The sequence below is a fragment of the Miniopterus natalensis genome, chromosome 15, assembly GCF_054644295.1.
Source record: "Miniopterus natalensis isolate mMinNat1 chromosome 15, mMinNat1.hap1, whole genome shotgun sequence".
Taxonomy (NCBI): domain Eukaryota; kingdom Metazoa; phylum Chordata; class Mammalia; order Chiroptera; family Miniopteridae; genus Miniopterus; species Miniopterus natalensis.
The window spans coordinates 27,005,089-27,027,419 of record NC_142095.1 but is presented as its reverse complement, the minus strand read 5'-3'; the positions used below and the strand labels follow the sequence as shown (position 1 = coordinate 27,027,419).

Sequence of the window (22,331 nt, the reverse complement as noted above, 5' to 3'; positions counted from 1 at the left end):
ACTAATGTATCAAAGTAAACCTCCTACAACAAAATAAAATTGTCTTTGAGTGGGCAAGAACCTGACCAGGACAAAAAAGTTATAATCAAGTTATGCAACAAGAAAAGTGAGAAACCTGGGGGAGAGGGGTGCCCCTTGCTTCGCCTCTGCCCTGCCTCCAGCGAGGGTCCAGCCCTGGAAGGCGGTGGGCCAGTCCTGCCAACATCATCAGGCAGGGGATGGACCTGACCACGGTCCTGCCAGGATCAAGGAAAAAGAACCAGCAAACCTGCAATTTCAAGGAGCACAGGCCTACATTCCAGTGAAGGGGGGACCTTCCGAGAGAAACTATATGATATTTTCTCCTTTTTTCAGAAAAAAAAAAAAAAAAGACTATGCATTCCCTTTGTAATCACACAGCACGCCTTAGCCAAGCCCGGATAAAAAGAGCGTAGGGGGTTGGAGGGAGGTGCGAGAAGGGAGGGCCATCAGGAGCCCTTACACTATCCACGAAAACAGGACATTTGAAAGCGCCGACACCAAGAAGAATCAGCCTATTTTTGTGATTCCTCAACTCTGCAAAACCTGATTTCATCTTCTCGTGCAGATTCCCAGTGATGAAGGCCCCCGACTTCTAGGTGAAATAAACCCGGACTCTGTGTTAAGCTTGGGCCTGGGAAGACTCGCAACACCCGCGGAGCGCCTGAGCTACCGGCAGCGGCCGCCAGGGGGCGCCCTGACTTCAGCTCGCGCGGCCGCAGATCCCAGGGCTGGGGGTCCAGCCGCCTGGCGCCCAAGGGGAGGCGCCCAGCGGCTGCGGACCGCGGAGAAGCTCGACCCCCGACACTGAGGTACCGCCCGCATCGACCCCAAATCCCTAGTAGAGGCCCGAGGGACGACGGGCTCCAGGGAGGACACTGGCACGGCCCCAGCCTCCGCCTTCCGACCTCGCAGCCCCTCGCCTCCCGGGAGTCCCCTCCAGGGGCGGGAGGTGAGACTGGAGTTGGGCCGGGAGGAAGCGACACTGTCCAGAAATGAGGGGACCTCGCACTGAAAAGGCACGTCTTGGGGGAGAAGGCTGCAGAACCCCGACCTTCTTCCCCCTCCCCCGCCGACCTAGCCCTCCGCCCCGCCCTCTCCCACCCCTTCTTCCTCTTCCCACCCGGGAGCAAAAGCAGAAGTGAACGCGAGCCCGGAGGAAACGGGCCGGGACTCCCGGGGTTCCCAGCGCCCGGGAGGGGGGCCCGTCCGCGCCGAGCCGACTCGGGCCGCAGGGCTGCGCGGGGCCCGCCAGAGGGCGCTGTGGGGCGCGCTGGCCGAGCCCGGCTTGGACCTGGTGCAGAGGGGCTGCCCCCGAGCCTGGGGGCGGGCGGCTCTCCTGGCTCCTGCACCCGCGCAGGACTCATGACAGGCCCTGAGGGCTAGTTCTCTGTCCCGCCAGCTGCTGCGCCCCCCAGTTCCTGAAGCAGTGTATAAATAGGTACCATAGTCACCAAATTTTTATATTTTTTTAAATTGAATTTATTGCAGTGACTTTGGTTAATAAAATTATATAGGTTTCTGGTGTACAATTCTGCAGTACATCATCTGTGTATTGTGTTGTGCGTTCACCACCCCAAGTCTTCTCCCATCACCCTTTATCCCCTCTTTACCTCTTCTACCTCCCCCACTGCCCTTTCCCTGTGTCTGTGAGTTTTGCTTTGTTTTGTTTTACTTTTTTTTAAATCCCTTCACCTTTTTCACCCAGACCCTGGTCACCAAATATTGATGGAGCGCCTGCTAATGCCAGGAAATGGCTTTGACACTGGAGAGAAATGAGTGAAAAAAACAAAGGCCCTGGGCCTGTGAGATTTATATTATTATTTTTTCTTTTTTAAAGAGTAGAAATCTGGAATCCTGAAAGCAGGTAGAGCACTGGTTGCCTGGGAGGGAAGGGCTGGGAAGGGGCACAAGGGAACTTGTGGGATGATGGAATATCCGGTATCTTCCTTGCGGCAGCGGTTTTGCAGGTGTGCACCACTGTCAAACTCGTTGGACTGTGCGCTTTATTTTTCCCTAGGGAGTTGTATTCCAGTGTAATCCTTCTATAAAGTTGACAGTCTGTGTTCAACATGTGAGTCTATCCTTTCTCCTGTTTATTCACTCTCTGTTAAGCTTTTCCGTTAATGTATTTATTCATTTTATTTTATTATTTGTTTTCTCCATCTCCCTCCACCCCCTCCCCCTTTGGCAACCGTCAGCTTGTTCTCTGTGTCTGTGGGTCTGTTTCTGTTTTGTTTTGTTTATTTATTCATTTTGGTTTTGTAGATTCCACGTATAAGTGCAATCACATGGTATTTGTCTTTCTCTGACTTATTTCACTTAGCTTAGGTCTGTCCATGTTGTCGCAAATGGCGAGCTTTCAGTCTTTTTTATTTCTGACTAATATTCCATTACATGTGTACACCACATCTTCTTTATCCAGTCATCTGTTGAAGGACATCTACCTTGCTTCCATACCTTGCCTATTATTAGTAATGCTGCAGTGAACATAGAGGTGCATATATCTTTTTGAATTAGTGTTTTTGTTTTCTTTGGATAGATGCCCCGGTGTGGAGTTGTTGAATCGAATGGCAGTGCTTTTTAATTTTTTGAGGAACCTCCATACTGTTTTCCACAGTGGCTGCACTAATTTACAACCTCACCAGCTGTACTCGAGGGCTCCCTTTTCTCCACATCCTTACCAACACTTCTTGTTTGTTGATTAGTTGATGGCAGCCGTTCTGACAGGTGGGAGGTGATATCTCACTGTGGTTTTAATTTGCATCTCTCTGAAGATTAGGGATGTTGAGCATCTTTTCATATGTCTGTTGGCCATCTGTATGTCCTCTTTGGGTTTTTTTAATATAATACTTTTTAAAAAATTATTTATTTATTTGAGAGAGAGAGAAACATTGATTTGTTGTTCCACTTATTTATATATACATTGGTTGTTTCTTGTATGTGCCCTGACCAGATATTGAACTCGAAACGTTGGGGTATCCAGACCACTCTCTAACCAACTGAGCTACCCGGCCAGGGCAACAGCATCTAAGTTTTAAATGTGGTCACCCTTTGAATCAAAAGCCTCAGTCTGGGACTTCAGACCAGGCATTTCAGCATGGTGGCCAGGACGAACTGGAGCTAAATTGACTATGTTTTAACCAGCCCCATCCCTTATCAGCTCTAGGACCTTGGAAGTAGATTTACCTGTGTGCCCGAGGTAATTTACATCTTCATTTACATCTGTGAAATTAAACTAACAGCAATACCTAACACCGAGGGGTCACCAGGGAGTTTTCTGTGGTGACCGAAAAAGTCCATGTCTTGATTGGTATTTATTTGGGTCATAAGGGTGTATGCATCACCAAAAGTCAGAAAACTCAAGATTTGTGTATTTGATTGTATGTAAAATATTCCTCAATTTAAAAAATTAAAAAAGAGGAAGTAAAGAAGTAAAAGCCCAGGCCCTCACAATAAGTGTCCTGAAGAATTGAGAGGGAAGGGGGCTGCTCTGGGGACCTCGGAAGGAGATGCACCCTCACAGCGGTGAGCTCCTGGAGGCAGAACCCCATGGGACTCTGCTTTGTTCTCTCCATGCTCAGTGCCCAGTACAGTACAGAGCATGGCAAACATTTACTGGGCACCACAGGGAAAGAGGAGATGCTGGGACAGTGTCTTCTGAAGCTCACAAGAAGCAGAAAGGACAGAATGTGACAGAGCGGCCCCTTGTAGTGATGCCAAGTCACAGCTCAGGAGGGCGAGCTCCATGGAACTGAAAGACTGTCGGATATGCAGAACTCAGGGCTCCCATCGTTTGGTCCCTGCTAGTGCTCCAGACTGGGCCGAAGGAGCTTGTTCTGGAAGATTTAGAACATGAGTTTGGAGGTGGCCTACTGATTATCTCATAGCTCGCTGAGCCCAAGTGCTTCCTGGTTTTGTCCCATCACAATTACCTTTTGAGGCGTCTTATCTGGTTCCTATAAATCTTGGCTCTCAGCCCATCTTCGTGCAGAGGACCACCCTTATCTCAAACACCAGAACCTCCTCCGTTGATATCCTAAAGTCCATAGAGTTTAAATTAAGAGAGGCAGATCTGTTGCTGCTGAGGTTTTCAGCCCCAGAACAGCTCATTCCTGAAATGACTAATAGCAGACTTGACCTCACCTATTATACCTGGCCCAGTATGAGAAGAAATCACAACAAAATTTCTATATAACCTTGGAGGAAAAAATAGAAGGCATTTCTAACTACAGCCTAAATCCAGAAGCCATAAAATAAAACTGGTAAATTCAACTAAATAAAAAATCTTTAAATATTCGATTATAGAAACCACTGTAAGCAAATTCAGAAGACAACAAACTAGGAAAACATTTTTCAATTCATATAACAGAATAAGAGCTTAATTTCCCCTATAAATCAACAATGACCAACCCCCAAATTTTAAAAAAACCAGAAGCTCTGAAAAGAAAGTTATAGATGAATGACTTTAAAAAAAAAAAAAAAAAAAAAGATTCTAGAGAGGGAGTAAAGGAGAGAGAGAGAGAAACACCAATATGAGAGTGCGATACATTGATGGGTTGCCTCCCGCATGCATCCTGACCAGGGATCAAACCCACAACCTAGGTATGTGCCCTGGCCAGGAATCGAACCTGTGACTTTCCGATGCACAGGAAGATGCTCCAACCAACTGAGCCACACCAGTCAGGGCCATAAATGACTCTTAAGATTAAAATATTCTCAGTCTCACAATGAGACAAATAAAACCACATAAAATTGCTGATATTCAACAATTAATTTTACCTAAAAAAAACCCCAGCAACTTTATATGGCTAATATTAATATAAATTAATGTTAATACAACACTGAGATACTAGTTTTATCCTTCTGTATTGGCAAAGTTAAAAGGCTTGTTAATATCTTGTGTTGGCAAAACTCTGGGGAAACAGGAACATTGAGGGCAGAAGGCTAACTTGTACCATCTATATGGAAGGTGATTTGACAGTTGCCTCTCAAATGACAAATGTAAATAATCTTTGATGCAGCTATTCTGCTACAAAATTATTCTACAGATGTACTTACATACCTGGATATACACAATTATTCACCACAACAATGTAATCTCAAACAATTAGGAAAAAAACGAAATGCCCATCAATTGTACACTGGTTAAATCAATTATGGTACATTCACACACAAATGCGCGTAAAACAAAGCATTAGTAAAAAGAGAATGAGGAATCTCTTTAGGTATTGATTTAAAATTATCTCTAAGATACACTATTAGATGTTTAAAAACCGTACACATAAGGTTCAGAGCAATGTGTATAGTATGTTACCATCTGGATAAAAAAATATAAAGGTGTGTGTTATGATATCTGGAAAAACTGAAATTATTTGTGCTTAAAAGGGGGAACTTGGGTGGCTGGAAAATAGAGGTAGGAGGAAAACATTCATTGAATACTGTTTTATGCCTTTTGCATTTTGAACCCCGTGAATAATTACCCATTTCAAACAAACAACAAATGAAATAGCCAGCTCTGGCAGAGCTCTCAGTATATCCTATCAAAATAACCAAAGCTTTAGCAGAACAAGATTAGACTGATAGGTAAACTTAGCAATCAGGGTCCCTCCTCCAAAAGTTTCCCCTATTCTTGTGATGTGTATTGTCTCAGGACATTTTGTCTGAGCAAAGACCTGTGGAGGCATTTGGTAACGCTAGACCTGAGGACTTAGACAGGTGCTGGTCTGAACTTCCCAAGCTCCTGCTGGGCGGGCCCTGGCCCTGAAGAATCGATAAGTCTTCCCAGAATAGGAAGACAGGGACCTGGCAACAGGAGCTTAGAGGCAACTGGTAGAGACAAAACTAATTCAATCCGGAGACTGAGTTAAGAGACAAGACAGGAGAGCTGCAAAGTGGGACTGGGGTGCCGACTGCCAAGAGATAATAGGCCCGCTAAGCCAGAGAAGAAGGTGATCTGCAGTGGACCAGGGAGTCAGCCTGGGTCTGGGAACCCAAGGGGAAGGAGGCCCATTTACCATTGCTCCCAAGACCCACTTTTGTCTGTCCAGTGCCTGCAGTAAGTTAGGAGTTTTGGCCCCCAAAGAGGCTGCACTCTTTCCAGCATCCTATTGAACTACAAGCTATAGCTCCTCACCGCCTTTTCTGTTTCCCCTCAGAAAGAGAGGCATTCAGGATCCAAAGAGGAGCTGCTTATTGGCCCTGTGTGGAAAAGCACATTTGTGCAACACAAGGGGGTAGACTGAAGTGGCCACAAGAATGTGCCCCTCAGATCTCCATCTGCAAAAGTGTTTGACCATCACGACTTCCCACAGGCTGCTCACAACCAATGGCTGAGCTCAACAAGGGCACTAAGGCAGGCCCCTATCTAGGTGATTGGGACTCCTCTGGCAGGTGACTAACTCAAGGACTCCTCGTCAGCATAGCCAAACGTTCTTAGAACTGTCCTGGACTCTAAGACTTGCTCACTAACCTTCCTTCCTCCCCTCTCCACACAGGTTACACCTACATCACACCCTGAATCTCTCCCAACCTCCTCCAGCTTCCTAACCATTTTCCCTCCCAGGTCTTTTCCCTGTAAATTTCTTGGAGTCCCACCCCATCTTGGCATCTACTTCTTGGAAGACCTGAATTAACACAAAAGCTGCAGCCATTGTGTATAAAACTTAGTTCTGAGCTTCCTGGCATCAAAAGAAAAATATTGGATTTTTGTATTGTAGTCATTAGTGCTTTTCATCAAGTACTTTTAGTTCCCCCACTTCCATGCACATTGTTAAGATTGCTTCCTGAAATTGAGTTGCTCTATGTCAATAAGATTTGGGGGGTCCTTTTTATAACCCTAACCCGGTCTTTCCTGACTGATATACTTTGGTTCATTTTATCTAATTCATTGTGTGCCAATAGCAGCACTGTTGGCATTTTGAACAAGATAATTCTTTGTTAGACAGTACCATGCATTGTAGGATGTTTAGCAGCATCTCTGGCCTCTACCTACTAGATAACAGTAATATTCCCACAGTTGTGACAACCAAAAATGTCTCCAGACATTGCCAGAAGTCACCGAGGGAACAAAATCTTTGTCAGTTGAGAACCACTAATGTAAACAATAGCAGCAAAATTTTTCTTCAAAATGAGGTCAAATGTGAAACGGAATCATATGAAATGCTCAATTAAAATCAGAATGTAGAAAGAAGGGGGAGAAAAAAATAAAAAATGTGTTAGCAAATAGAAAACAGTTACCAACTTGGTGGATATTAACCCAACAATATCAATAATCACTTTAGCCAGCCAGTGTGACTCAATTGGTTGAGCATCATTCCATGCACCAGGAGGTCACTGGTTCGATTCTTGGTCAGAACACATGTCCAGTTTTGGGCTCAATCCACAGTAGGGGATGGGGCATGCAGGAGGCTGTTGATTGATGTTTCTCGCTCTCCCTCTCCTTTCTTCTCTCTCTAAAATCAATGAAAACATATATTTATTTTTTTTTTCTAATTTATCTTTATTCTTGAAAGTATCACAGATGCCCCCCTTTTTTTCCCTATTGATCTCCTCCACCCCACATCCACACACACACACCAGGCCTTCACCACACTATTGTCTGTGTCCATGGGTTATGCATACATGAATATAAGTTCTTTGATTAATCTCTCCCCACCCACTCCCCCACCTCTGCCTTCCCATTGAGATTCATCAATCTGTTCCATGCTTCTATGTCTCTGGATCTATTTTGTTTCTCAGTCTATTTTATTTATTAGATTCCGCATATAAGCGAGATCACGTAAAAGTGAATCAGGAAGAATCAGAAAACCTGAATAGGCTACTAACAACTGATGAAATTGAAGCAGTAATAAAAAAAACTCCCAACAAACAAAAGCCCACGTCCGGATGGCTTCACAGGGGAACTTTCGAATTCTTTAGTTGTGGGGTTAGTTTGCTAAAAATTTTTTTTGCTTTTTGAGGTAGGCCTGTAGTGCTATGAACTTTCCTCTTAGGACTGCTTTCACTGTGTCTTATAGACTTTGGGTTGTTGTGTGTTCATTTTCATTTGTTTCCAGGAAGTTTTTGATTTCTTTCTTAATCTTATTGGTAACCCATTTGCTGTTTATTAACATGTTATTTAGGTGCCATGTGTTTGAATGTTTTTACTGTAGTTGATTTCTAATTTCATGCCATTGTGATCTGAGATGCTTGATATGATTTCAATCTTCTTCAACTTGTAGAGACTTGTTTTACATTTAAGGTTATTATTTACATTTAAGGTTATTATCTATTGCCATTTTAATTCTTTATGCCTCTGTTTCTCTCTATATATATATATTTTACCTCTAATTACAGCAGTCCCTTTAACATTTCCTGCAATGCTGGTTTGGTGGTGATAAACTACTTTAGCCTTTTTTTTGTCTCAGAAGCTCTTTATTTCACCATCTGTTTTGAATGATAGTCTTGCTGCAAAGAGTAGTCTTGGTTTCAGATCCTTGTTTTGCATCACCTTGAATACTTCATGCCATTCCCTGCTGGCCTATAGAGTTTCTGATGAGAAGTCAGCTGACAGCTTTATGGGGGCTCCTTTGTAGGTAACAGATTGGTTTTCTCTTGCTGCCTTTAATATTCTCTCTTTGTCTTGAATTCTTGGCATTTTAATTATGATGTGTCTGTGTGTGGGCTTCTTTGGATTCTTCTTGCTTGGGACTCTCTGTGCCTCCTGAATTTGCGTGACTTTTTCCTTGACCAGGTTAGGGAAGTTTTCTGCCATTATTTCTTCAAACAAATTCTCTATCCCTTGCTTATTCTATTCCCCTTCTGGCATTCCTTTACTGTGAATATTGTTACACTTCATGTTGTCCCAGAGCTCCCTTAAACTGTCCTCCTTTTTAAATTGTTTTTTCTTTTTGGATCTCTAATTGAGTGATTATTTCTACCCTGACTTCTAATTTGCTGATCTGATCCTTAGCTTCCTCTAATCTGCTGTTTATTCCTTCCAATGTATTCTTTATTTCTGCTATGTCATTCTTTATTTCCTTCATAGTTTCCATATCTTTTTTCATGTTGTTTAGCATCCTTACAATCAGTATTCTAAACTCTGTATCTGATAGATTGCTTATCTCCATTTCATTTAGCTCTTTTTCTGGAGACTTCTCTTATTCTTTCATTTTGGGCTTTTTTTTTGTCTCTCCGTTTTGGCTGCCTGTTTGGGTTTGTTTCTATATTTTAGGTGGATCTGCCAAGACTCTCAATCTTTTTGGAGGGTCTCTGGTGCAGGCCAATGTCAGACACAGTTTGTGACTGGCTCTGAGTACCCTGTTTGGAGCTATCAACAACCCTCAGCTTGAGGTTTCCTCTGCCTGGGCTGGGTGCAGTTGGACAGGACCAAAGTGCACACCAAAGTCTGCTTTTCCAAGGTCCAGGTCCAGAAGCGGATCAGACAAAATTTAAAGCACTCCTAGGTCTGTCTCTGACTGCAGGCTGATAAATCTGATTCTCTTAATGAGCCTCAGGCTGTAGAAACTCCACAGGGTGGGCTGGCTGATTGTTACCAGTCTCCTAACCAGCCTCAGGCTGTAGAAACTCTTTAGAGTAGGGCAGAAGGTTTTCCAGCCCGGTGGGATAATTGCTTCCCCACCAGGCAAGGGCAGCAAAATATCTGCCTGAGAAAGATGTCCTCTGCAGTATGGGGGAATGACTCAGCACAGGAATCCAGAGGGTGCCCACTGAGCTCTATCTCCAGAGCCCACAACCCTAGATTCTCCTCACACAGCTCTCGTCCACTCTGCCCTCCCTCTGCTGGAGCCCAAGGTGAGTGGCCACACATGAAACTTTGTTTGTTGGCTCTTTAAGAGGATGCGTGTATTTCCAGCCACCTCTCCCTGGCAGACAAACCTGGCTGCTTTTCACAGCCAGATGTTATGTGGGCACCTTTCTCAGTCCTGGTGCTCTTGTCTGGGAAGCCCGGCCTGGGGTTTATACCCCAGAATCCTCAGCAAGAACCCCCACAGCTGAGATATCCCTCCAGACCTTCAACTGCTGCCTGTGGGAACCCAGCCAGCCCTCTCATGCCTCTGCACTTCCTACCAGTCTCTATGCAGTCTCCGCTTTAGGTGCTTGGTTATGAGGTTGCTCTCTAGCTCATCTTCAGTTGCAGTTGATTATTCGGGATGGTTTTTCTATATTTTAGTTGTAATTTCAGTTTGGTCCTGGGAGAGTGTCAGCGTAGCTTCCACTCAGTCTGCCGCCATCTTTAATCCTCCCAAAAACATATTTAAAACATTTTAAACAACTGTTAGGTGAAATGTTGTTCAGGAACAGGGTGTTAGAATGGTGGCCAATGGTTACCCCATAGTTTGCATTCTAATTGCAAAAGGAGGAAGTGCCTTTACAATGGGGAAATCTGGTAACCACTGTCTGAACTTGGTCTTCAACCCTAAGATCACTAATGGTGGGACAACCTGCTTTTGATATCCCTCCTGATAAGATACTATGTGAAGTACAACATCACCTTTGAAATTCTCTTTACCAGAAAAGTTAGCCTGAATCTAATCAAGCTATAGATCTTTCAGTTTGCAGGAAATGCAAGAAATAGAGGAAAAAGTTCAATAACATGAAGAAACACTGAGACAAATCCTGAGTGTGGGGACAGTCTACAACTTGTCTCTTCAAAAATTCTGTGTCATGAAATTAAAAAGGTTGGGAGGGAGTATCTGTCTATTTCAAATAGTGATTCAGGAACCTAGGCTTCGCCTGTTTGTGATGCTGCATCACTAACACACCTATAAGGAAGGGGATGGGAGTGTGCCGGATCTTGCAGGATGTCTTATAATAGGCCACCCCTGAAAGTGGTATATGCCAGCTTCCATTTGCATTTCTTTGGCCATAACTTTATCTGGTCCCTACCTAATTGCAAGAGGGCTGGGAAAGGTGGCTAGAAGCTTGGGAAAAAGAGGGAAGGTGTTTGGTGAGCATCTAGCCAGTGTTATCACACACATAACACCATTTACCACCCAATAGTGCAGGTCCCAGCATGTCCTCTGCCAGAGACTCCCGAGCCATGCACACCCTTAGTCCCATGCTATTCCTTGGTCTGAGATCGACCAGAAACCCAGCGTCCTCCTTTCTCCCTTCATCTCCCACAGCCAATGAATCACCAAATACCATTGTCTTCACCCTTACATATCTTTAAATAGCGATCACCTCTCTGACTGCAACTGGCAGACCTTAGTGCATCAGCCTCCCGTATGTTCTCCCTTCATTCAAGGCTCCTGCTCTCAGGGGCTTATATCTTTGTATAAGGCTGCAAGTGAGTAAATAAATAAATAGACAAGATACGTTAATGGCAGGTGCTATGAAGGAACCAGAGGCTAAAGTGGTAATGAATGACTATTTGGGGTGGGAAGAAGGAGCTAATTTATATAGGGCAGTCAGTAATGGTCACATTGAAGAGGAAGCTATGGCAGATAGTATTACCCAGAATTGCAGAAAAGCAATATTTCTGTTTTAGTGTGCTGTTGCAGAACCCTGCCACTCCCCCTTCAAATGGGAGAGTTTATGTTTCCTCCATTTGAACTTGGACAGGTCTTTCTACTTACTCAACTATTGAAGTAGAACAGAAGTGATGTTTTGTGACTTGTGAGGCTAGGTCATGAAAGACAATACAGCTTCCACCTGAGTCTTTGGGGACATTTTCCTAGAAACTCAGCTTCGTAAACAACCAAGGCTCCCAGGCCTGGCTTAGCTCATAAATGATGTCAGCACCAGCTTGCCAGCCATGGGAATAAGCCCTCTTAGAAGCAGATCCTCCGTTCTCAGTTGATTTGCCCCAGTTGATGCTGCATGGAGCAAAAATGCATCTTTCCCCTCAAACCCTGCTCAAATTACAGATACATAAGCAAAACAGATGACTGATGTTTTGAAGCCACTGAGCTTTGGAAGGTTTCATTATAAAGTAAAGTACTGAGCTGAGGCATAAATACTAAGGAGCCTGCCACAAGGAAATCACAGAGCATCTTAAGCATTGCCAACAGCAATCCCATGGCTCTAAGATAGGAAAAAGCTTTGCACACTGAAGAAACAGACATGGCCACGTGGCCTGTGGGGGGGGGGGGGGAGCAGGAAGACATATGACTGCAGAGAAAGGCTGCAGCCACATTACGCAGAGCCTCCTGAACCATGATCAGAAGTTTGAAATGTATCAAAAGTTCAGTGGGAGCCTTTGGAGGGTTATGAGCAGGGGATTTGGCCTGCCCTTCAAAGATGGCTCTGGCTGCTGTGAGGATGGTGGTCTGTAGCAGGACATGAGTGGAAGCATGGAGACCAGTTAGCAGACCGATGAACCTGATTGTCACAAACTGGTGAAGAGAAGATGAATTCTGTGCATATTTTATATAAGCAATAGGCCTTGCTGAGAGACAGGATGAGGAGTGAGGGTAAGGAAAAATTAATAAACTTCTAGGTTTTTCTCAAGCAGCCAGATGAAAAACAGTGCTACTGGCTGGATAGGGAAGGCTTGGGAAGGAGCAAGGTGGGGGTGGGGAAAACTTCCCTTTCCCTCAAGATATACAATTTCTATGTGGTTATAGAAAGAATTCAAACTGGTTTAATAATTCTCACTAAGCACTTATGAGCAGGCGAGTACAGAGCTTCTGGGTCTGGTGGGAGTGGAGATTCTAATAACTACTTGGCTTAAGAAGTTTTTTCTATTTGTTTGCCTATATAGCTTTAAGAGTGTCCGTGCAGAGTATGGTTGTTATAATTACTATGGCAAAGATCCCAGTTGGAAGCTAAAACACACCCAAAGGAGGAAATTGAACTCAACATGTAGGGGACCAAGCCAAGCACTTCCCCCAAACCATACTTCATTATCCAGTCTGGAGAAGAGTCCCTGACTGACTAAGAGGAGGGAACCAGACCTTAGGTGCTTACTGAAATAACGGCTGAAATGTGTTGGGGGAAGACCTATGAACTTCTGGAAGCACTTTCATAGCAGACAGATCTAGGCTGTGGAAGCAGCTGCTGGATTGCCTATGGGGAAAGGGAGAACCTTGGCAGATAAAAGGTTCCCCACCCCTGCTATAGGAGGCACCCCCAAAGCTCACAAGGAAACTGCTCTCTTCACCTGGTCTTCATCAAGGATCATTCACCTGTCCAGGCTTCTTAAAGATCCTCTTCCAGGCCCCTGAGTTGGACTGATCAACAGAGGGAAGCAGGGTAATGGACAGGGGATGGGCAATCTCAACAACAGGGACGGGGCACTCAGTGACCTAGAGTTGCTTTGCTGATTCCCATGGTGACACAGAGTCTCAACTCCACCGATCTCTCTCCTTAATTTTTCATGTTTGCTTCATCTTTCCTCCCTGTTGTCTCCTCTATGGGCCCATAGTACTTATTGTTCAGATACTACTTCTCTTCACTCTCTCCCCAAAATATAGCAAGGGGTCTCAAGTTTAACCGTGAGCCCCCAAAAGGCCAGTATAACACATCCCTGTGCCTTGCTTCATTTATTCATTCAATAATTATTTACTGAGCTCCTACAATGTGGTTGTTAAGGAGGCTATTGCAGTAATCCAAGTGAGAGATGATGGAGACTTTGTCCAGTATAGTAGTAGTGGAGATGAAAGTGGTTGGATGTTGGATATATTTCAAAAGGTAGAGCAAACAGGATTTCCTAATGGATTGGACATGAGGTGTGAGAGAAGAGAAAGATGCTTCCAAGTTTTTGGCCTAAGCATCTGGAAGGGTGGTGTTGCTGTTTTCTGAGATAGGAAAGACTACAAGACAAACAAGTTGAAAGAACTAAATCAGCTTGATTTTTGGACATAATTAAGTTTGAGGTGCTTATTTAGCATTCCAGTGGCAATATTCAGTTAACAGCCTGGATTCCTAAGAAAGGTCCAGTCTGGAGATAAAAATTTTCAAAACCTTAGCCTGCCTTTCTCGGCTCATAGGCAAAAAGTAACGTTGGAATCAGAGGGAGCCTGCAGAATTTCAACCAACGAATATCAGGAAGTATAAAGTTAACCAAGAGATCTAGAAACGTTGTGGTTGGCATTGCCCAACAGAATTGGAGAATGACCTCTCAGAGACTAAATGACATACATAATGTATCTAAGTATACTTTAGAGATTCTAAGCTCCTCTACATATGGGTACCATCAATGAAAGTGTCTGCAGGAGTCCCCTGCCCCGTAGAGACTGATGTGGGAATCATTTTACCCCCCTAAAATGCAAAAGGGACCTATGGCCTTTCTAGATCCCTTTCCTCCCAAGGCCAATATCACAATTAAAAACCAAATACCCTTCCCTCCTTCAGAAAACTCCTTTTCTCCTCCCTTTCTTCATCTTGGCCTATCCCTTCTACTTACAAAATAAAGCTGCCATGCATGTTAATGCAAACAAACAGAGGCTCTGGAAGAAGAGGGATTAGGGAATAGGGCATGACCATACTCAGCAATACCCAACCTTAAATTTCTTGTTATGTGTATTTTTTTAACTTTAAGAATTTGTTGTTTTGTTTTAAGATGTTTACTGTTCTTTTGTTGGTTATTTGTTTTTTCTCTGTGGATGCTTGGATGTTTTTTATTTTTATCACTTGGGTTTTTTGGGGGTTTTTTTATTGACTTTATTTTTTAGACTAGTTTTAGTTTTACAGCAAAATCAAGTGGAAAGTAAAGAGTTCCTGTTTATCCCAACTCCTATATACACACAGCCTCTCTCACTATCAATATCCTTCACCAGAGTGGTACATATGTTACAACTGATGCATTTACTTTAGCACAACATCATCACTCAAAGTCCTTAGTTTTCATCAGAGTTCACTCTTGGCGTTGTATATTCTATGGGTTTGGACAAATGTATAATGCTATGTATTTACCATTATAGTAACTTTCACTGCCCTAAAAATCCCAAGCTCTGCCTATTTATCCCTCCCTCCTCAATAACCCGTGCCAACCACTGATCATTTTACCATCTTCATAGTTTTGCAGAATTTTATTTCTTTTTTTAAAATATTTTTTAATTTTTAAATTACAGTTGATGTACAATATTACATTAGTTTCAGGTGTGCAACCCATGATTAGACATTTATATAACATATGAAGGGGTGACCCTGATAAATCTAGTACCCATCTGAAACCATATAGTTATTACAATATTATTCACCATATTCCCTGTGCTGTTCTTTACATCCCCATGACTGTTCTATAACTACCAATTTGTACTTTGAAATCCTTTTCCTTTTCCATTCATCCTCCCATCCCCCCTCCCATCTTGCAACTGCCAAAGTGTTCTACCTATGAGTCCATTTCTGTTCTGCTTGTTTGTTTGTTTTTTAGATTCCTCATATAAGTGAAATCATCTGGCATTTTGTAGTTCTCTGTTGACTTATTTTAATCAGCACAATACCCTCTAGGTCTATCAGTGTTGTTGCAGATGGCAATATTTCATTCTCTTTTACGGCTGAATCACATTTCATTGTATATATACCCCCCTTCTTTATCCATTCATGTCGATGGACACAGTTGCTTCCATAGCTTGGCTATTATAAATAATGTGCAATAAACATATGGATGTATGTCTTTTCAATTTAACATTTTGGGTTTCTTTGGATAAATACCCAGAAGTGGAATTGCTAGATCCTTCTTTGTCTCCTGTTATAGCCTTTGTTTTAAAGTCTGTTTTGGTCCTGGCCAGGTAGCTCAGTTGCTTTAGAGCCTTGTCCCAAAACACCAAGGTTGCAGTTTGATCCCTGGTCATAGCACATACAAGAATCAACCATTGCCCGGCCGGGCGTGGCTCAGCGGTTGAGCATTGACCTAGGATCCAGGCGATCGGGGTTCAATTCCTGGTCAGGGCACATGCCAGGGTTGTGGCCTCGATCAATGACTCTCTCATCATTGATGTTTCTCTCTCTCTCTCTCTCTCTCTCCCCTTTCCTCTCTCTGAAATCAATAAAGATATATTTAAAAAAAAAAAAAGAATCAACCATTGAATGCATAAATAAGTGGAACAATAAATCGATGTCTCTCTCTCTCTCTCTCTCTCTCCCTCTCCCCCTCCTCCTTCCTCTCTATCTAAAAACCAATAAATAAAAATAAAGCCTGTTTTGTCTGGATAAGTATTGCTACCCAGGCTTTTGTTGTTTGTTCATTTCCATTTGTGTGAAATACCTTTTCCCATCCCTTTTCTATCAGTATATGTGTGTCTTTCAATCTGAAGTAAGTACGTATAGCCCGGCCGGGCGTGGCTCAGCGGTTGAGCGTCAACCTAGGATCCAGGCGATCAGGGTTCAATTCCCAGTCAGGGCACATGCCCGGTTGTGGACTTTATCAATGACTCATCATTGATGTTTCTATCTCCCTCTTTCCCTCTCCTTTCCTCTCTCTGAAATCAATAAAGATATATTAAAAAAAAAAAAAAAAAGAAGTAAGTACATATAGACAGCATATGTAAGGGTCTTGTTTTGTTATCTATTCAACCACTGCATGTCCTTTGATTGGAGCATTTAATCATTTGCATTTAAAGTAATTGTTAATAAATGCATACTTGTTGCCATACTATTACTCATATTATTTATTTACTTTTTCTTCTTAAAGAATACCCTTTAACATTTCTTGTAATACTAGTTTGGTGGTGATAAATGCCTTTAGCTTTTTCTTGTCTGAGAATCTTTTTTTTTTTTTTTTTAATTAATCTTAGAGAGAGAGGGAAAGAAGCATCAATGTGAGAGAAACATTGATCAGCTGTTTTCTGCACGTGCCCTGACCAGGAATTGAACCCACCACCCTTTGGTGCAAGGGGCAATGCTCCTACCAACTGAGCCACACCAGCCAAGGCTAGGAAACCTTTTATCTGTCCTTTGATTATAAATTATAGCTTTGCTGGGTAGATTAATCTTGGTTGTAGGTCCTTGCTTTTCATCACTTGGAATATTTCTTGCCAACCCCTTTTGGCCTGCAAAGTTTCTATTGAGAAATCAGCTAGCAGTCTTATGGGAGCTCCCTTGTACATACCTAACTGCTTTTCTCCTGCTGCTTTTAATATTTTCTCTTTGTCTTTAATCTTTTGCATTTTAATTATGATGTGTCTTAGTGTGGACCTTTTTGGGATTATCTTGTTTGGGACTCTCTAACTTCCTGGACTTGTATATCTATTCCCTTCGCCAGGTTAGGGAAGTTTACTGTCATCATTTTTTCAAATAAGTTTTCAATTTCTTGCTTTCTCTCTTCTCCTTCTGGCACTCCCATGATGCAAATATTGGTACTCTTGAAGTTGCCCTAGAGGTGCTTAAACTATCCTCATTTTTTTGGATTCTTTTTTCTTTTTGCTGTTCTGATTGGCTGGTTTTTTTGCTTCCTTATATTCCAAATTGCTGATCTGATCATCTGCTTCATTTACTCTACTATTCATTCCCTGTAATGTATTCTTCATTTCAGTTAGTGTATTCTTCATTGCTGACTGGTTCTTTTTTATGTTTTCTATTTCCATTTTTATGTTTCCTATCTGTTTGTTGAAGTTCTCACCAAATTCCTCTACTCTTCCCCTAAGTTCATTGAGCATCCTTATGACATTGTTTTGAACCCTGCATCTGGCAGATTGCTTGTCTCCATTTTGTTTAGTTCTTTTTCTGGAGTTTTGCTCTTTTGTTTCATTTGGGACATATTTCTTTGTCTCCTCATTTTGGCAGCCTCCCTGTGTTTGTTTCTGTGTATTAGGTAGAGCTGTTGGTAGAGTGGCCTTATGTAGTAGGTGTCGTGTATGTCCAGTGGTGTGGCACTCCTAGTCACCCCGGCTGGGTGCTCCAGGTCCCCCCCAGGGCTGTGTGCACCCTACTGTTGTAGTTGAGCCTTGACTGCTGTTGGCACATCAATGGGAGGGACTTACCCCCAGGCCAGTCAGCTTCAAGGACTAGCCATGACCACCTTAGAAGATCGCTATGAAGGGACTGACCTCATGGAGCAGAACTTACTTCAGAGGGGCCCAGGTACCTGCCAAGTTTACCCCTTGAGTGTGTTGCTTGTAGAGATGGTTGGCTTTGAAGCTATCCACTGGGTGCACTGGCTCTGGGGCCTCCCGGGAGGTGCAGCTCAAAGTCAGCTGCCACCTGTGCCCTGCCCAGGACCACCCAGCCTGAGCTACAAAGTGATCTGCAAATGGCTTCTACTTGTGCTGGGCTTGGAGGTGCCTGGGAAAGGCCAAGCCAGGAACCAAAGCCTGCTGCCACTAGTGCTGGGCCTGGGGCCTCTTGGCAAGAGGTAAAGGATACACAGAGGCCAGATGCTGCTTGTTTGAGAGATTTTAGGAAAGTTGGCAGCATGAGCCAAGACAGGCTGTTTGTATGGAAAAGCCACTGGAAACAACTTAGGTGGGCCCACAAGTTCGTTGGGTGGGGTCTCAAGGAATCATCAAGATAAGGCCAACAGTGTTAGGTTGATGGAGACTCAGCTATGGTAGCCTGCCTGCTGGCTTTTTAGGGGAAGATTCTGCAAAGGAATAATGGCCTCTGCCAGCACCTCTGTCTGAGAGGAAGTTGCTTCTCCAACTCTCACCCTCGCGCCAAACAATTCAGTTCCTTCCCATATGTCCCTGGCACTTTTGCTGCCCCAGCACAGGCATTTGGAGCAAATGAGTTCAAGTAAGTCCATAGGTGGGCCCTTTAAGAGGACTGCCTGGGTCTCCAGCAGCCTCTGTCTCACTCAGCCACAATCCCCAATGGTTTTCACAGCCGGAAGTTATGGGGACTTCTCTTCCTGACACTGGAATCCTGAGCTGGGGGGCCTGCTGTGGGGCTGGGACCCTTGGCTCTTCAGGGGGTACCTCCACAGCTGAGATATACCTCCAATTTTTAATCACCACATGTGGGTTGGAACCGGCCTGTTCTCATCTCCACTCCTACCAGTCTCTTCTGTAGTTTAGTTGTAATTTTGATGTGGTTGTGGGAGGTTCCAAGTACTGTGCTTGCCTACGCTGCCATCTTAATCAGAAGCCCCATAGCTTTGCAGAATTTATTTGCATTTTTCCAGAATGTCATATACCTGGAATCATATAGTATGTAACCTTTTTAGATAGGCTTCTCTTACTTAGTAGTAGGCATTCCTTCAGATCTCTTCATAACTTGGTAGCTTATTTCTTTTTAGAGCTGAATATTCCATGTATAGTGTACAATGTACATATTGTATGGAGGTACCAGTTATTTACCCATTCACCTCCTGCCTTCAGTAGTTGGTTATTCATCTGGTTGCTGTCTGGATGCTTTTAATATAGTCTCCCTGTCTTTGGTCTTCTGCAGTTTTCCTATAAAGAATATAGGTGTTGCCCCGCCAGCGTGCCTCAGTGGTTGAGCATCGACCTAGGATCCAGGAGATCGACGTTTGATTCCTGATCAGGGCACATGCCCAGGTTGCAGGCTCGATCCCCAGTAGGGGCATGCAGGAGGCAGCCGATCAATGTCTCTCTCTCATCACTGATATTTCTATCTCTCTCTCCCTCTCCCTTCCTGTCTGTAAAATCAATAAAAATATACATTAAAGAAAAAAATACAGGTGTGGCTTTTCCACCTGATGCCCCTCCCTCCTGTCCACACTCTAACTGTATTACCAGTGCCTCCAGCATCTCCTTCCATCTGTCATCATGATCATCTACTGGACTTCATCAGCTATGATGAGATGTTCTCTGACATCTACAAGATTCCGGAGATTGCTGATGCACTGTGCCTGGAGGTGGAGCGGAAGATGGTCAGTAGGATAGCTGGTAACATTGATGACTCACTCATTGCTGGAAATGCCTCCACTGAAGGCCTGGAGGGCAAAGATACTGAAAGCACAGTAATCACTGGTGTGGATATTGTCACGAACCTTCATTTGCAGGAAACCATCTTCACAAAAGAAGCCTACGAGAAGTACATCAAGGATTACATGAAATAAATCAAAGGGAAACTTGAAGTACAGAGACCAGAAAGAGTAAAACATTTTATGACAGGGGCACAGAACAAATCAAGCACCTTCTTGCTAAGTTCAGAAACTACCAGTTCTTTCTTTTTCCTCTTTTAAAATTGATTTTAGAGAGAGAGAAACATTGATTTGAGAGAAAAATATGATCAGTTGCTATCCGCAAGCTCCCCAACCAGGGACTGAACCCACAACCTGTGCATGTGTCCTAACTGGGAATGGAACCTGCTATCTTTTGGTGTACAGGATGACACTCCAACTGAACCCAGGACCACACAACCAACTGAGCCCAGTGGTCAGGACCTACCAGTTCTTTTGGTGAAGACATAAATCCAAATGGCATGGTTGCTCTGTGGGACTACCCTGAGGATAGTGTGACCCCATATATGATTTTCTTTAAGGATGGTTTAGAAAGGGAAAAGTTTTAACAAGTTTGGCAATTGGGATCTATCACCTGTCATAACTGGCTCCTGCTTTTCATCCACACACCAGGACTAGGACAAATGGGACTGAGTTATCTGGAGCTCTTCATTTATTTTAACCTTGATTTATTTGGCGTGAAAGCATTGTTTTTAGAAAAACATGTCATGTAGGTAGTCTAAAAATAAAATGCATTTAAACTCATTTGGAAGAATGCCTCTTAGTTTAATACATGTTTAAATCCATTTCCTGGCCAGGTAGCTCAGTTGGTTAGAGCATCATCCCGATTCGCCAAGGTTGCGGGTTCAGTCTCTATTCAGGGCACATACAAGAATCAACCAATGAATGCAAAAATAAGTGGGACAACAAATCAATGTTTCTCTCCAAAATCAATAAATTTTTTAAAAAAATTTAATTAAAAATTTACTAACTTACAAACTGAGGGATCTCAGAAGGAAGGCGGGGAGGGGTGTGTGGGTGGGAAGAGATTAATCAGGAAACCTGTATGTTTATGGGCATGGCCTGTGGACGTGGACATTAGTGTGGGGAGGGCCTGGGGCTGGGATGGATGTAGGGTGGAGGGGATCGGTGGAGTTAAAAGGGGGACATCTGTAATGGTCTCAACAATAAAGAAACATTAAAAAAAAATTTACCAACTTACTCATTTTTAAGTGTACTTTTCAGTGGTGTTAAGTATATTCACACTGTTGTACAACCAATCTTCAGAACTTTTTCATCTTGCAAAACCTAGTACCCATTAAACAACCACCATTCAACTTTCTGTTTTTATGAATTTAACTAATTTAGAAACCTCGTATAAGTAAAATCATACAGTATTTGTCTCTATGTGATTAGCCTGTTTTACATAACATGATGTCCTCAAAGTTCATCCATCCTGAAGCATGTACCAGGATTGCTCCCTTTTTACGGCTGAAGAATATTCCATGTATGTATAGACCACATTTGTTTATCCAGCAATCCATAAATGGACACAGGGGTGCTTCCGTGTTTTAGTTATAGTGAAGAATCCTACTCTAAACATGGGAGTAAAAATATCTCTTGCAGACACTGCTTTTAATTTTTGGAAGTTTGTACTCAGAAGTAGGATTGCTGGATAATATGATCATTGTATTTTTTTAATTTTTTTGAGGAACTGTTTTCCACAGTGGCTGTAACATTTTACATTCCCGCTAATAATGTGCAAAGCTTCCAAGTTCTCCATATCCTCATTAACACTTGTTATTTTCTGTATTTAGGGTTATGCGAGGTTTGTTTGGGACAGAATAAAGCACAATGGTCTTGGATCAACAAACATTAGACTCTTCCATTTTTAAGTTCCTCATTTTTAAGGGAAGTTTCCAACCACGCCACTGTGGTTAGTTGTTCATTAGCCACCCTGAGATCCAGACTCCTAAATGGAGAGCTTCATTGATACGAGAATGAAACTAGTACGAGAATAACCATGTGGCAGTTATTCTGTCAGTGAGAATAGCTGGTGAGAATAACTAGTGTGACAGTGTTTCCCCATGGCTGCCGGAGATCAGTCTCCAGAGAACCTCGAAAATAGAACTCAGGAGGAAAGTTGGGGGAAGAAGGGACTCCTGAGCAGCAGAGGACCACAGCTACTTCCTCAGGGTGGCCACAGGCTAGCAGATCCTTCCCTGTTCCCTCCCCCTTTGAGGACAGGGATTCCTCTGCCCTCACCAGTGAATAGAGGCCTGCTGTGCCCATCTGGAGGGGGAGCCTGACCAGAGAATACATTCAACCTTTAGAAAATGGTGACTTTCACCCTGGCCGGTGTGGCTCAGTGGTTAGAGCATCGGCCCACACACTGAAGGGTCGCAGGTTCGATTCCTAGTTAAGGGCATGTCCCTGGGTTGTGGGCTTGATCCCCAGTCAGGGCATGTGCGGAAGGCAACCTATCCATTTGTGTCCCTCACATCAATGTTTCTCTGTCTCT

General features: G+C 43.4%; 1 pseudogene; it reads left to right on the top strand.

The window, feature by feature from the left end:
- Nucleotides 1-19,598: 19,598 nt before the first annotated feature.
- Nucleotides 19,599-20,612, top strand: LOC107532616 (translationally-controlled tumor protein-like; annotated as a pseudogene).
- Nucleotides 20,613-22,331: the final 1,719 nt, after the last annotated feature.